This window comes from Tamandua tetradactyla, chromosome 4, assembly GCF_023851605.1.
Source record: "Tamandua tetradactyla isolate mTamTet1 chromosome 4, mTamTet1.pri, whole genome shotgun sequence".
NCBI classification, from domain to species: Eukaryota; Metazoa; Chordata; class Mammalia; order Pilosa; family Myrmecophagidae; genus Tamandua; species Tamandua tetradactyla.
In genome coordinates this window covers 95,289,989-95,304,296 of record NC_135330.1, presented here as the reverse complement: position 1 = coordinate 95,304,296, position 14,308 = coordinate 95,289,989, and the positions used below count along the sequence as shown (strand labels likewise).

The 14,308-nt window shown below is 34.9% G+C and overlaps 1 pseudogene; it reads right to left on the bottom strand.

Moving 5' to 3' along the window:
- Positions 1-12,871: 12,871 nt before the first annotated feature.
- Positions 12,872-13,682, bottom strand: LOC143680416 (uncharacterized; annotated as a pseudogene).
- Positions 13,683-14,308: the final 626 nt, after the last annotated feature.

Genomic DNA, 14,308 nt, shown 5'->3' with positions numbered 1-14,308 from the left:
TATCAGCAATTAATTCCTTTTTAGGGTTGAATACTTCTCTGCTCTATGCATATATCATTTATGCATTCATTTATTGATGAACATTTGGGTAATTTCCACCTTTGTGCTATTATGAATGATGTCATATCTTAATATTCTTAAACCCAAATATGGGGTGTTTGTTTCAATAAAGTATTAGATTAATGCTGTTATTTTTTTGTATGTTTTTTGTATTTTACATGGGAGTACATTTTTTCTCATATACCTCTAGTATTAACATCTTACAAGAGTGCATTACATTTGTTACAAATCCTGAAAAATAATTTTGCCAATTGTACAGTTAACTATATTTCATTGTTTAGAAAAGGATTCACTGTATTATACAATCCTATCTTTTATCTCTTAATATTTATTCTAATAAAATATTTATGACATAAAATTTTGTTTTAATCATATTCATGTATATAATCAGTGCTGTTAAATGCACTCAAAATGTTGTGCTACCATCATGACCATTCCAAACTCCATAATAAACTTAAAAAGACATTATTTACAACGTAAGCATTAACTCCCCCTAATATATTCCTAACCCAGCTCCTCATAATCTCTATTTTAGATTCTAGCTCTATAAGTTATTCTAATATTTTGATCAATGAGGTCATAAAATATTTGTTCTTTTGTGTCTGTCTTATTTCACTCAACATCTTTTCATGAAGGTTCATCAGTGTTGTTGCATGAACCAGAACTTCATCCCTTTTTAATGCTGAATAGTATTTCAAAATTGTGTTTATCTGTTTATCACTTGATGGATATGTGTTGCTCCCTTTTTTTGACAATTGTGAATTATGCCACTAAGAACATCAAAGGGCAAACATATGTTCAAGTCTCTGTTTTCAAATTTTTGGGTATATGACTAGTAGAGACATCGCTTCATCATATGGAAATTCCATTGGATGTTGCATTAGGCAATGGATTCTTAGACTCTACATCCAAAGTACAAGCAACAAAAGAAAAAATTAGATAAAGAGGACCTCATTAAAACAAAAAAGTACATCAAAGATTTATAACTTTGATGTACTGAATAACTTCTGAATAACTTCTAAATTGTGTTCCACAGCAGATGTACCTTTTTATATTCCCATCAGCAGTGAATAAGTTTTCTGATTTATCAATATCCTCTCCAACACTTGTGGTTTACTATTTTTCTAATCATAACCATTCTAATATGTGTGAAATGATATATCATGATTTTTACTTCAATGTCCTTAATAGCTAATGATATTGAGTATCTTTCCATATGCTTTTTATCCACTTGTGTATTTCCTCTTTAGAAATATCTGTTCAAGTCTCTTGACCATTTTTTTTTTTTTTAAAGACAGAGAAGGAAGGAAGGATAGAAGGAAGGAAGAAAGGGAAACATCCTTATTTTTATTATATTTTGTTTGTTTGCCCGTTTTTCTTTACATGGGCTGGGGCCGGGAATCGAACCGGGGTCCTCCGGCATGGCAGGCAAGCACTCCTGCCCGCTGAGCCACCGCGGCCCGCCCCTCTTGACCATTTTTTGACTGTGACATTTTTCTTTTTATTGTTGAGTTGCAGGCTTTCTTTCTATATTCTGAATATTAAACATTTTCAGATATGTGATTTCCAAATATTTACTCCCTTCAATAAAATTGCATTTTCACTTGCATGATAAATCTTTAATGTACTTTTTTGTTTTAATGAGGTCCTCTTTATCTAATTTTTTCTTTTGTTGCTTGTACTTTGGATGTAGAGTTTAAGAATCCATTGCCTAATGCAACATCCAAAAGACACTTCCATGCATTTTCATCTAGGTATTCTTTACTCCTGTTTTTCATATTTATGTATTTGATTTATTTTTATTTAATCTTTAAATATGGTGTGTTAGGGTTTCTCCTTCCATCTTTTATATATGGATATCCAGTTCTCTTAGCATCTTTCATTGAAGAGAATATTCTTTCTCAATTGAGTGGATTTGGAATGATTATCAAAAATGAGTTGGCCATAAAAGTGGAGGTTTATTTCTAAACTATCAATTTGATTCCATTAGTCTGTGTATCAATCTTTGTGCCAGTATCATGCTGTTTTGGGTACTGTGGCTTTGTAATAAGCTTAAGAATGGGAAGTATGTGACCTATAGCTGTACTATTCATATTTAAAATGGCTTTGGATATTCAGGGAATTGACCCTTCTATATAATTTGAATATTGCCTTTTTCACTTTGAGAAAGAAGGTTGTGGAGTTTTTGATTGGTAATGCATATAGACTGTAAATAATTTTGAATAGAATTAAGATCTTAACACTATTGGGTCTTCTGATCCATGAGTGTGAAATGAACTTCCATTAATTTAAATCTTTCAAAAATATACTTTGGCGACTTCCTGGAAGATGGCGGCTTAGTAAGACGCGCGGATCTTAGTTTCTTCTCCAGGACACCTACTAGGGGAGTAGAAATGATACAGAAAGCGCCCAAAGCCACAACAGAGATAAAAAAGACAGCGTACCCCATCCTGGAACGGCTGGCTGGCTGAGAGAAGCAGCTCGGGTGAGATCGCCGAGGCGCACGGGCCTTACCGGGCGGGGTGGCAAGCGGCCGGAGTTACTCCCTTCCCCCTTCCCGGGCCAGCTGGGAGAATTGGAGAGGTGGTCCCCTGAAACCAAGGCGACTGGCGCCCACACCACGCGCAGCCCCCGGACCAACTGAGAGAATTGGATCGGAAACCCCCAGGCCGCAGAGAACGGTGACCCCGTGACTCCCGGGGAACGTGCACTCTCTCGGGCAGGCCGCTGCCGCTGGCGCCCTCCCGCCACGCGTGTTGCCCAGGGCCGACTAGGAAATTCGGACGGGCTCTTTCCCTGGCTGCGGCGACCAGCAACCCTCCCTGCGTTCGGACCCCAGCCCGGCTCAAGCCGCTTCGGCTAGCGAACCCCCAGGACGGCGAGAGTTTTCCAAAGTTTAAGGTCCCACAGCACCTTTTACTGGTGGGACCCGCAGACAAACGTGTGCCACGAGCGCCACCAACTGGGCAGGATAAGAAAAACAGAACCCAGAGATTTCACAGAAAAATATTACAACCTTGCTGGGTCCAACACCAAGAGAAATCTGAATAAATGCCCAGACGCCAGCAGCAGAAGATAACTGTCCACGCTCAAAAGATTGAGAATATGGCTCAGTCAAAGGAACAAACCAATAGCTCAAATGAGACACAAGAGCTGAGACAACTAATGCTGAATATACGAACAGAAATGGAAAACCTCTTCAAAAATGAAATCGATAAATTGAGGGAGGACATGAAGAGGACATGGGCTGAACATAAAGAAGAAATAGAAAAACTGAAAAAACAAATCGCAGAACTTATGGAAGTGAAGGATAAAGTAGCAAACATAGAAAAAATAATGGATAGCTACAATGATAGATTTAAAGAGACAGAAGATAGAATTAGTGATTTGGAGGATGGAACATCTGAATTCCAAAAAGAAACAGAAACTATAGGGAAAAGAATGGAAAAATTTGAACAGGGTATCAGGGAACTCAAGGACAATATGAACCGCACAAATATACGTGTTGTGGGTGTCCCAGAAGGAGAAGAGAAGGGAAAAGGAGGAGAAAAACTAATGGAAGAAATTATCACTGAAAATTTCCCAACTCTTATGAAAGACCTAAAATTACAGATCCAAGAAGTGCAGCGCACCCCAAAGAGATTAGACCCAAATAGGCGTTCTCCAAGACACTTACTAGTTAGAATGTCAGAGGTCAAAGAGAAAGAGAAGATCTTGAAAGCAGCAAGAGAAAAACAATCCATTACATACAAGGGAAACCCAATAAGACTTTGTGTAGATTTCTCAGCAGAAACCATGGAAACTAGAAGACAGTGGGATGATATATTTAAAATACTAAAAGAGAAAAACTGCCAACCAAGACTCCTATATCCAGCAAAATTATCCTTCAAAAATGAGGGAGAAATTAAAACATTCTCAGACAAAAAGTCACTGAAAGAATTTGTGACCAAGAGACCAGCTCTGCAAGAAATACTAAAGGGAGCACTAGAGTCAGATACAAAAAGACAGAAGAGAGAGATATGGAAAAGAGTGTAGAAAGAAGGAAAATCAGATATGATATATATAATACAAAAGGCAAAATGTTAGAGGAAAATATTATCCAAACAGTAATAACACTAAATGTCAATGGACTGAATTCCCCAATCAAAAGACATAGATTGTCAGAATGGATTAAAAAACAGGATCCTTCGATATGCTGTCTACAGGAAACACATCTTAGACCCAAAGATAAACATAGGTTGAAAGTGAAAGGTTGGGAAAAGATATTTCATGCAAATAACAACCAGAAAAGAGCAGGAGTGGCTATACTAATATCCAACAAATTAGACTTCAAATGTAAAACAGTTAAAAGAGACAAAGAAAGACACTATATACTAATAAAAGGAACAATTAAACAAGAAGACATAACAATCATAAATATTTACGCACCGAATCAGAATGCCCCAAAATACGTGAGGAATATACTGCAAACACTGAAAAGGGAAATAGACTCATATACCATAATAGTTGGAGACTTCAACTCACCACTCTCATCAAGGGACAGAACATCTAGACCGAGGATCAACAAAGAAATAGAGAATCTGAATATTACTATAAATGAACTAGACTTAATAGACATTTATAGGACATTACATCCCACAACAGCAGGATACACCTTTTTCTCAAGTGCTCATGGATCATTCTCAAAGATAGACCATATGCTGGGTCACAAAGCAAGTCTTAACAAATTTAAAAAGATTGAAATCTTACACAACACTTTCTCGGACCATAAAGGAATGATGTTGGAAATCAATAATAGGCAGAGTGCCAGAAAATTCACAAATACGTGGAGGCTCAACAACACACTCCTAAACAACGACTGGGTCAAAGAAGAAATTGCAAGAGAAATTAGCAAAACCTCGAGGCGAATGAAAATGAAAACACAACATATCAAAACTTATGGGACGCAGCAAAGGCAGTGCTAAGAGGGAAATTTATTGCTCTAAATGCCTATATCAGAAAAGAAGAAAAGGCAAAAATTCAGGAATTAACTATCCATTTGGAAGAACTGGAGAAAGAACAGCAAGCTAACCCCAAAGCAAGCAAAAGGAAAGAAATAACAAAGATTAGAGCACAAATAAATGAAATTGAAAACATGAAAACAATAGAGAAAATCAATAAGGCCAGAAGTTGGTTCTATGAGAAAATCAATAAGACTGATGGGCCCTTAGCAAGATTGACAAAAAGAAGAAGAGAGAGGATGCAAATAAATAAGATCAGAAATGGAAGAGGAGACATAACTACTGACCTCACAGAAATAAAGGAGGTAATAACAGGATACTATGAACAACTTTACGCTAATAAATCCAACAATTTAGAGGAAATGGACGGGTTCCTGGAAAGACATGAACAACCAACTTTGACTCAAGAAGACATAGATGACCTCAACAAACCAATCACAAGTAAAGAAATTGAATTAGTCATTCAAAAGCTTCCTAAAAAGAAAAGTCCAGGACCAGATGGCTTCACATGTGAATTCTACCAAACGTTCCAGAAAGAATTAGTACCAATTCTCTTCAAACTCTTCAAAAAATCGAAGTGGAGGGAAAACTACCTAATTCATTCTATGAAGCCAACATCACCCTCATACCAAAACCAGGCAAAGATATTACAAAAAAGAAAACTACAGACCAATCTCTAATGAATACAGATGCAAAAATCCTCAATAAAATTCTAGCAAATCGTATCCAACAACACATTAAAAGAATTATACATCATGACCAAGTAGGATTCATCCCAGGTATGCAAGGATGGTTCAACATAAGAAAATCAATTAGTGTAATACACCATATCAACAAATCAAAGCAGAAAAATCACATGATCATCTCAATTGATGCAGAGAAGGCATTCGACAAGATTCAACATCCTTTCCTGTTGAAAACACTTCAAAAGATAGGAATACAAGGGAACTTCCTTAAAATGATAGAGGGAATATATGAAAAACCCACAGCTAATATCATCCTCAATGGGGAAAAATTGAAAACTTTCCCCCTAAGATCAGGAACAAGACAAGGATGTCCACTATCACCGCTATTATTCAACATTGTGTTGGAGGTTCTAGCCAGAGCAATTAGACAAGAAAAAGAAATACAAGGCATCAAAATTGGAAAGGAAGAAGTAAAACTATCACTGTTTGCAGACGATATGATACTATACGTCGAAAACCCGGAAAAATCCACAACAAAACTACTAGAGCTAATAAATGAGTACAGCAAAGTAGCAGGTTACAAGATCAACATTCAAAAATCTGTAGCATTTCTATACACCAGTAATGAACAAGCTGACGGGGAATTCAAGAAACGAATCCCATTTACAATTGCAACTAAAAGAATAAAATACCTAGGAATAAATTTAACTAAAGAGACAAAAAACATATATAAAGAAAACTACAAAAAACTGCTAAAAGAAATCACAGAAGACCTAAATAGATGGAAGGGCATACAGTGTTCATGGATTGGAAGACTAAATATAGTTAAGATGTCAATCCTACCTAAATTGATTTACAGATTCAATGCAATACCAATCAAAATCCCAACAACTTATTTTTCAGAAATAGAAAAACCAATAAGCAAATTTATCTGGAAGGGCAGGGTGCCCCAAATTGCTAAAAACATCTTGAGGAAAAAAAACGAAGCTGGAGGTCTCACGCTGCCTGACTTTAAGGCATATTATGAAGCCACAGTGGTCAAAACAGCATGGTATTGGCATAAAGATAGATATATCGACCAATGGAATCGAATAGAGTGCTCAGATATAGACCCTCTCATCTATGGACATTTGATCTTTGATAAGGCAGTCAAGCCAACTCACCTGGGACAGAGCAGTCTCTTCAATAAATGGTGCCTAGAGAACTGGATATCCATATGCAAAAGAATGAAAGAAGACCCATCTCTCACACCCTATACAAAAGTTAACTCAAAATGGATCAAAGATCTAAACATTAGGTCTAAGACCATAAAACAGTTAGAGGAAAATGTTGGGAGATATCTTATGGATCTTACAACTGGAGGCGGTTTTATGGACCTTAAACCTAAAGCAAGAGCACTGAAGAAGGAAATAAATAAATGGGAACTCCTCAAAATTAAACACTTTTGTGCATCAAAGAACTTCATCAAGAAAGTAGAAAGACAGCCTTCACAATGGGAGACAATATTTGGAAATGATATATCAGATAAAGGTCTAGTATCCAGAATTTATAAAGAGATTGTTCATCTCAACAACAAAAAGACAGCCAACCCAATTACAAAATGGGAAAAAGACTTGAACAGACACCTCTCAGAAGAGGAAATACGGATGGCCAAGAGGCACATGAAGAGATGCTCAATGTCCCTGGCCATTAGAGAAATGCAAATCAAAACCACAATGAGATATCATCTCACACCCACCAGAATGGCCATTATCAACAAAACAGAAAATGACAAGTGCTGGAGAGGATGCGGAGAAAGAGGCACACTTATCCACTGTTGGTGGGAATGTCAAAGGGTGCAACCACTGTGGAAGGCAGTTTGGCGGTTCCTCAAAAAGCTGAATATAGAATTGCCATACGACCCAGCAATACCATTGCTAGGTATCTACTCAAAGGACTTAAGGGCAAAGACACAAACGGACATTTGCACACCAATGTTTATAGCAGCATTATTTACAATTGCAAAGAGATGGAAACAGCCAAAACCTCCATCAACAGAAGAGTGGCTAAACAAACTGTGGTATATACATACGATGGAATATTATGCAGCTTTAAGACAAGATAAACTTATGAACCATGTAATAACATGGATGGACCTAGAGAATATTATGCTGAGTGAATCCAGCCAAAAACTAAAGGACAAATACTGTATGGTCCCACTGATGTGAACGGACATTCGAGAATAAACTTGAAATATGTCATTGGTAACAGAGTTCAGCAGGAGTTAGAAACAGGGTAAGACAATGGGTAATTGAAGCTGAAGGGATACAAACTGTGCAACAGGACTTGATACAAAAACTCAAAAATGGACAGCACAATAATACCTAATTGTAAAGTAATCATGTTAAAACACTGAATGAAGCTGCATCTGAGCTATAGGTTTTTGTTTTGTTTTGTTTTGTTTTGATTTTACTATTATTACTTTTATTTTTTTCTCTATATTAACATTCTATATCTTTTTCGGTTATGTTGCTAGTTCTTCTAAACCAATGCAAATGTACTAAGAAATGATGATCATGCATCTATGTGATGATGTTAAGAATTAATGATTGCATGTGTAGAATGGTATGATCTCTAAATGTTGGGTTAATTTCTTTTTTTCCATTAATTAAAAAAAAAAAAGAGAAGGGATAATTGGAGATGAAGGGATACAGACTGTACAACGGGACTGGATATAAAAACTCAGAAATGGACAGCACAATACTACCCAATTGTAATGCAATTATGTTAAAACACTGAATGAAGCTGCATGTGAGGTATAGGTTTTTTGTTTTTGTTTTTTTTGTTTTTTTTTCTTTCTATTATTGTTTTAATTCTTATTCTGTTGTCTTTTTATTTCTTTTTCTAAATTGATGCAAATGTACTAAGAAATGATGAATATGCAACTATGTGATGTTATTAAGAATTACTGATTGTACATGTAGATTGGAATGATTTCTAATTGTTTTGTTAATTCTTTTTTTAATTAATAAAAAAAACAAAAAAATATATATATACTTTGGCAAAGTTTTGAAGTTTTTTACGTATATGTTCTTACACCTTTTGTTACATTTATTCACAGATATTTGATTCCTTTAGTTGCTATTGTAAATGGAATTTTTCTTGATTTCCTTCTCAAATTGCTCACTACTAGTGTATAGAAATGCTACTGATTATTACCTTTGATCTTGTATCCTGCCACTTTGCTGAATTCACTTATAAGTTCTAGTAACACTGTTCCTGATTTTTCAGGGTATTCTGTAAATAAAATCAAGGCATCTGCAAATGGGGAAAAATTTACTTTTCCTTTCCAAAAGAACAGACATTACTTCTTTTCTTGCCTAAATAGTCTGGATAGAAATTCTAATAGAATATTGAATAAAGGTAGTGACTGTGGGCATGTATTTTTGCACATGTGTGATACTATAAAAGTTATCTATTCACTATACATAGAACATGCCCCCTATAAAATGCATATGTAAATCAGCAAAAAGAATAAATTGGTGTACATTTCCTCAATTACAGAACTTCTTAAATCAGTTGAGATAACAGCTCTGTCGGCCTCAAAATAATAATTTTAGCATCCAGAGTCTCCTTTATATATAATGCAAGGCTTAATACTTATTTTGGGATTACTTCTCTAATATATTGCAGTCACTGCACAATAAATCAGTTTATTACAGATTAAAAAATCACTTTTCATTATTTGTATTAATGGGATGCAAATAGAAATACTAGATACTTTGAAATGCCAAATAACCACAAAATTAAGTGAATTGTATCAATTTTTCTTTCCCCAATTATTCAGTAAAACTGCTTTGCCCATCAGTAAGGGTACAATAAAAGTTTGCTGAATATACTGACTAGGTAAGAGGTGAGAAGAAATAGACTCTTTTCATCAGATATAAATAATCATATTTGGAATTTACCTGGGAAGGAGGAAGATGCAAGCTGCATGTGGGGTACAAGTAAATTAACTCAGATGCCAACAAAGCAAACAATTAAACACTGGAATAAACATAGGCAAAGTCTGCCAATAATAGCAAAACTGGAACTGTCTTCCAGAGATGACCAAAGAGAAATTTATATTGGACCATATCTTTTTCCCACCAATTCAGTTTGAGATAGACCAATAAAAGCACTGTAAGAAACTATAGCTGTTTTCTTTAACATTCAGACATCCCAGTTTTCAATAATTTATTATGGACCTAATTTATCCATGAATAAATATAAACCTATTCATATTTAAGGATGAGTTTCCACAAGCACAATGTTGAATTTCCTTTCATTTGTCCTAAAATGTTTACTTTCAAATTTGAAGAGATTTCAATTATTTCAAACTCCCTTCAAGTTTGAAAGTAAGCATTTTAGTTTTTTGATATTCTTTTATTTTTTTCAGACCAGTGTCAAAGTATTCATACAGCACTCATACTGCAGCACATTCACCCACACTTTGATTACTTAAACTGCCCTTCTTTTGTTCTTTTTTCACATCTTTCTTCTTTATTGTGGAACTCAATGCTGCAACCCAAAATTAAATTAGTTTTATTGTGTACAGATCCTCATCAAATACTGAAGGGACCCTATCATGGGTTCAATTATAATACAGTAGTTTTGAAGATGTTAGGTATAAGACTTTCAAGAAAATTGAGTGAGGCGAGTAAAAAATAAAGTTTCTCACTAAAACATAGGGTCTGGTATTATTGAAAGTTTTTTTAATCTCTTAAAAAGCAAAAACAAAACAAAACAAAAAAGGTAAGGACCAGGCCTGGGATCAAGTCCTGGCTCTGTCATTTACACTCTTTGTACCTCAGTTTCCTTTTCTGTAATATGAAGATAATAAAATATATTTTTCTCATAGGGTTTAATGGAGAGTAAATGGGTTAAAATGTAGCAATTTTTTAAAATGTCTGGCATATCATAAATACTCAATATGGGCAGAAATATGGGCCAATCAAATAAAGAAAACATGAACTTACAATTAGCTGCCCTGTAATTTCATTTAACGGGTACCTTAACACTACTAAATAACCTCTAAGTTATTTAATCTAAGAGGTTTAATGAGCAATTGTGAAACAAATTTGACATGTTTTACATAAGGATTTTTAAAGTACTATGTATTTTAAAGTACTACATCTTTTGATATAGCTTTCTGACAAGTTCTATTCATTCAAAGTTAAAGTTAATTATGCCTAGTGCAACACTGATTTAACAATATTCCTAAATCTACAAAGGATTGTTTGCATTGTTATTTGAGAATCATATCCAAAACTATAATAATTCCAGTTAATCATTACTTCCATCATTTTGCTTTTATTTTAGCATGTTTGCTTAATTTACAGCAAGCAGAAAATAATCTGGGACTTGTTTTGATCCAAACATTGATGTTTTAAAGGTTGTACACAATATTCGTTAAAAAGAACACATTAAAAATAATTTTCTAGACACTTCTATAAGAAAGAAAATACAAAGTTTAACCCCACCACTTTCCTCTTTGCTAGACCTGCAAACTACTGCTACAGTTTTAAATAGACTTTTTTGTTGTTTAAACTATACATCCATGAAAATCTAAAAAAATTAAAGGAACATACATATAAATGATTACATAGCAGGATATGAACATTGATTACAAACAATAAAGAAATGAAAGTTAAAAATACTATCAAATATACAAAGGTTCTAGGATCAATCCTTTGAACACATTCCACAAACAGTATTTAAAAATCATCTTTTGTTTTTTATAGGCATGTGTAGATTGCTAAAACCAAAAATTAAAAAGCAATCCTCTAAAAGGGATCATTTTCCCACAATATTTCTCACTTAAATCTGCAAACAAGCAATTTTGAGATTCCTAAAAATGCTAGCTTTTGTTTTGAAATGAGATTGGACATGTTATCATGTTACTTTTTTTGACCCCCAAAATGATCTTTCAGAGAAATAATGGAAGTGATAAATGGTTAAAAGTATCATTTCCTTTTTTTATACAGGTACTGCCATGTAAAATAACGTGCTAATTACCAATGAGTACACTGATAATTAATTAAAAATGCAAGAGATGTAACTCTTACTTAAAATATACTAATCCTTTATTCCAAATTATTTAAAATTTCATGACACCATAGAATCCCCTAGTAATGGGAGTATTGTTTTTCAACTTGCCTCACATAAAATAAACTGAGGTGTGAAGAGCAAGCCTCCATTGTAAATAGGTGGACAGATTTTGATACCAAATGCACAAACCAACTGAGCACTAGAAGCATCAAAATTCAGTTATTTTACACTGTGCATACATTCAAAAAGCCTGCTTTGAAACAATTTACTTACTTCTAATAGTAGTAAGAAAACCCAGCACTATCATGGTCAATGATGCTCCTTAAAATTTAGAATAACTACAGAACATCATTCTTTTCCCTAAAAATTAATCCTGTCATCAAAGACCTGCTCAAATTTAAGGTGTTGTCTTCTAATGTTTTGCATGTTTCAAACCTTCACTGAAATTTAAAAAAAGCAGTGAATACTTTGTTTCTGTTAAAGACTCAATTCCCTGAAAGTGCTACTTAACCCAGTTGCATCATTCTCCAAGGTAGTGGGGATAACAAAATAACTATTCCACACTGCTTCATAAATAAACTATGATAATGGACCTAGATATCCTGACAAGACATTAAAGGTCCACCCTGAACCTAAATATGTCTGAGCAGTCAATGTTGAACTGTGGCTACAACTTCATTTTTGTATCATTCTATTTTATTAACAAGCTACACTTCTGGGTTAGCAGTTCTACCAAATAGGGATATGGAAATTTATCTTGAAAAAACCAATGGTGAAAATTATGGTCAGCCAATATCTTTTCACCAATATTTCAAGTATAAAAAAATGAAAATTTAAAAAATATAGAGGGACATCACAGATTTTTAGCTACCCATTAATATTAAATAAACTGGACTCTTAAAAGTGACTTCTCAACAGCGCATCATTTTAATTATAACCATTGCCTGATACAGGGAAAACTAGCAAGTGTCTTTTTTTAGGCATTATTGCACATTGTATTCCTGTTAATTTAAGTAAGCCAACTGTGAGTAAATGAATGACACATGCCTAAAAATATCATGGTTCAAGCCATTTGTGGCCACTGGACTAAAGACTTGTCCAAGGCCTTGATCTAGATTTTGACATAGACATAGAGTGTGATCTTGACTGAGATAGAGATCTAGGTAGTTTTTTTTCCTTGATTCTTTTTCATATCTTAAACCAGACTTTTAATGTGTTTTGGAATCTGTTTTAGAGGTGCCTCTAGTTTTGGTGTGAGACACAGACCTAGAATGTGATTTAGCCTCTATTTCTTTCTTGGGCTGGGACTTGGACAGTGATCCTAAATTGGATTTAGATCTTGAAAAAGATCAATTTTGGCATTTGAATCTATCATTGTTGGAATGGCTTCTGTTACACCATGTTCTTCCAATCGGTCTGTTTCTGGGACTATAAGATCTTCTATAGTTGTAATCAAAAGACTCACTTATTGATTTCTTCCTTCCATAACTTCAGCTTCTAGAATGTCTACATCTGTCATAATAATCGTAGCATGAAGAACTGTATACATCCCCCCCCCTTCCTTGGTTTTCATTTGATTTGGTGTCTTCTGATCCCCCTGTGCAAACTGGATTTCAATTTGAAGTCCAAAAATTCATTTTCTGTCCAAATTACGTAATGTATCTTCTGCATCATGAACACCCTCAGATTGAACATAAGCAAATCCACTTGGGCGAGGAGTGTAGAAATCAAATGGAACATACACATCAACTATGGGACCACAATGATCAAATTCAAGATGCAAATCCTCAGACCTGGTGCTGTCAGCCACATTTCTCACGAACAGAGATGTGTTGGGGTGGGAGTGGGGGTGCAGATAGCAGGACATGGCCCTGATTTAGAGTCTAAGTCACGGGAACTAATGGGCTCAACAAACCACCTTCAGCTCCTGTGGCAGATCCTCAGACACACAGCCAAAAGGCTCCAATATGGTAATCACCTCCTCTCACTACACTTCACTCTGGCCTCCACCCATGCCCTCCTATCTCTGCTCAACACCAGGATTGGCAATGGTTCTTTCCTGCAAGATCACGAAACATGAGCCTGTGCATGTGGATGGCTGGAGTGCCTGTCACTGACACGTATGTTTTGTTCCAGATTACAGAGGTAAATGTTTCAGTCTTTCATTGAGTATCATATTAGTAGTGGGTTTTTCATATATGACCTTTATCATGTTGAGGAAGTTTCTTTCTGTTCATTTTTTTGGTAAGAGCTTATATCAAGGAAAGATTCTGTATTTTATCAAATGCCTTTTCTGTGTCAATTGAGATGATCATGTGTTTTTTCCATTTGCAGTGTTTAATGTGGTATATTACATTACTGATCTTTTATGTTGAATTTCCCTTGCACACATTGAATAAAAGCTTCTTGACCATGGTGTATAATTAATCCTGTGATATACTATTGCATTCAATTTGAGGATATTTTGTTGAGGATATTTGCATCTAGACTCAT